The sequence below is a fragment of the Myotis brandtii genome, unplaced genomic scaffold, assembly GCF_000412655.1.
Source record: "Myotis brandtii unplaced genomic scaffold, ASM41265v1 scaffold5, whole genome shotgun sequence".
Classification (NCBI taxonomy): Eukaryota; Metazoa; Chordata; class Mammalia; order Chiroptera; family Vespertilionidae; genus Myotis; species Myotis brandtii.
Window position 1 is genome coordinate 3,464,036 of NW_005369060.1, and position 3,410 is coordinate 3,467,445.

Sequence of the window (3,410 nt, forward strand, 5' to 3'; positions counted from 1 at the left end):
AGGACCCCCCCTTCCCCCCCCCCCCGTGCACAAATTTTTGTGCACCGGGGCCCCTAGATAAATGATAAAAGGTAAATCTAATGAAATGCTGAAATTATTAAATAGATGATTTATTAAATAAATGGTTTGTAAACATTTACAAAAGAAAATTATGCTTACTCAGTCACCATAGGTCTACCAACAAAAGTTCACCAGAAGATAAAAGGTAAATCTAATGAAATGCTGAAATTATTAAATAGATGATTTATTAAATAAATGGTTTGTAAACATTTACAAAAGAAAATTATGCTTACTCAGTCACCATAGGTCTACCAACAAAAGTTCACCAGAAATCAAATTTATTACATTTTCAACATGCTTTAACAGGTTATAGCTGTTTGTTCTTTACTACATTTTTTTCTATTTCTTTTTTTGTAAAAAATCCTGATTTTATTTTGTGGAACCATTCCCACTCTACCCTTGGCCATTGTGTGGATAAGACGTTGTCCTGGCTTTGCCATCTAAAGAATTCCACCTCTCAGGCAAACCAATTGGGTTAGCCAGACAATAAGCCCGGGATTTTCTGGAACCATTTGGAAACAGGAAAGCCCCTTCCTCTGGCACTGCTAAACTAGACGAATATGAGTTTGTGACTTTTGTGGCTATTTTGTGTTATGAGGAAAAACTTAACTGAGAATATAACCACCAGAATAGAACTTCTAATCTGAGAGATGAGAAACGACAGAATTCTCCCAACATGGTGTGATTATTTGGAATTTTCAGTTAAATAAAACATGCTTACTTATGCTACTTTGAGTTAGTTGGCACTGAAAAGAGTTATAATTCTGAAATTGGTCCCTCAAAATGAAGTCTTATAACTAAAGTCTTAAACTGTGAATTAAGTTTATTTGCTAAAAAATACAGAATGAGAATTCCCCCACCCTTCATTGAGAAGATATTGATATCTGTTATACAGTGGGAAAAAGTTACTTATACTGACATTTTCATGTAAATTTCCTTGGTTTTTCAAAATTTTGGTCCTCTGAGGATAGGCTTTTGGAAATTTCATTGAGAAATGACAGTGTTTTAGAATGTATCAACTACTTTTTGTGGCTTTTTATAAATTTCCCCAAGAAAGAGACTAGCTTCTTCTAAAAAGCCTATCTGAAAACAGAGAAGGAATAAGTGAAACATTCCTCAAAAAAGCATTAAAAATGAGAGTCCTAGGTTAGAAACACATATTATTAATATCCTATAGGGTAATATAATCATAACCTTTGAATTTTATATTTTATATTAAACAGAAACCTTGCAATTAACATGTAAATTTACAGAATTTATTAATAAGAAATAATGAAGATAAACACAAAACACGTTTGTTAGATCAGAGGTAACAAACTATGTCTCTTGACCAATCTCTTCTTTTCATGAATTTTTAATGTAACACAGCCATACCCATCAAGTGACACATTGTTTGTGGATCATTTGAGTAGTCGGTGGCATAGATTGTGTGGCCTGTAAAACCTAAACTACTTTTAAAAAACTTTGCCTATCCTTGCGTGGGAACCTCGCTAGAGATGCCGGGTAGTCAAGGCCTTGTTCTTAATACGCTGGACAGCCAAGGCCACTCTAAACATGGGGATCTTAATCAGAATGTCCAAGGACTACTCAGCTGCAAGGCCACAGCAATCTTATGGTACACTGTGCCCTTCTATAACCCAAATGATTGATGTAACTATTGGCATGAGACCTCTTTTGTCTAAGTGGATTAAAGCATATTACTAAGGCTAGAGAGCAGAGATGAAGCTGAGGGCTGATGCTGCTATGATGTATGGCTAAGAGTTCATAGAGAGCTCAGATGTAGCTACTATGTGAAGCCAGTGTGAAGAGGGAGAAAGGCTGGGAGGGGTGAAAGAGGCTGGAGAGTTTACTGAGGCTTTACCTCTAAGAGAGAGCTCAGGTATTGATGCTATGTGAGGTGGTGGGTCCAGAGGCAGCTGTTCAGATAATAGCTGTGGGTACAGAGACTACTACTGCTCTATAGGAAAGATGTATTGGTTTATCAGCTAGTGTGTGGCTGCCTGTATGGGTGGAGAACTGTTTTGTCTAATGGCTTATGGCCACTGGCTCCTACAATACAGACTCATTCTTATGCACCCACAACTTCTCATGGCTTCTCCGTCTACCACCTGGAGTTCAAGAAGGTCCAGCCCCTGGCAGAGGGGCTCGGCCCTGACAGTTAGTGCAATCTGCAGGGTTTGAGATGGAACCTGCCCTGACAGTTGGCATAGTCCAGCAGAATTCAGAAGAATATATGGACTCAGAGCAGCTGCCCTTGCTGCCCTGACACCCTGCCTTAGGTAATTAAATATTTAAATAAAATAATGTTTATTAACAATACCCTATTTTGATAATTTCTAAACTGTAGTCTTGATGACAAAAATATTGTTCTTTTTGTGTGTAGGCCTGCTTATTTACATAAGTTTACCAAGAGTTGCTAATTGACTATATAAGTCTTAAGTACACAATGTCAAATAACTACTGAGGCTAGGTTCTTACAAGACATTTTCATTTAAATATGTCATGTACTTTTTAAAGCCTCTACAATTTGTTCTGTCCTGAGGCTGAAAAATTACGTGAAAGAAACTCTCTCCACCAGATTTCTCTGACCATATCTGTAGATGGGAGAGACTTCTCTTATTGAATCTACTAGATTTTCTAAAGTTCCTGTCCTGCTTCACCTTCATCACCACCAGGGAGGCTGAGACCCTGGAAATGGGTGTCAAACTAGTTTCCTTGGAGAGAATTGAAGGTGTTGGCTCCATTTATTAAGTGCAATCCTTTTTCATTAATGGTGAGTTTATTATTAAATTGATTTATTAGCCAATGTGACACTCCAGGTGATCTTGATTGTTGCATAATTAATTTGATGAATTATACCATTGTATAGAGGAGGATTAAGTCTTATTACATTTATGTAAGTAGCAATATTGTCATAAGAAGTATGGAAACTGAAGGGAAGTAATTGTTACCCAAATCACTTTTTATCAGACCAACATTTTTGTTTTTTCCTTGAAAAAAAAGATATCCCATTATTTGTTGTACACAGTTGTATATCTTTGCCATTCCTATTTCCAGTATATACTCAGTCACCCATATAAATTACAACTTTTCCAAAATTAACTAAACTAACAACTCACCCATATTAACTTTAACTTCTAGCAAAATTAACTACTATTCACAAAGAACACTGGAAGTGAGGTAATTGAAAATTGTCTGTTCTACACAAGCATTTTAGCAAACACAAAGCTCATGAACATACCTAATGACTACCCATAACTACTCACATTATTTTTTTTTACCAAAGATATAGGTTTATTTGTTAGATATTATTTGTAACATATAAAGTAAGAAGTACAACTTTATATCAT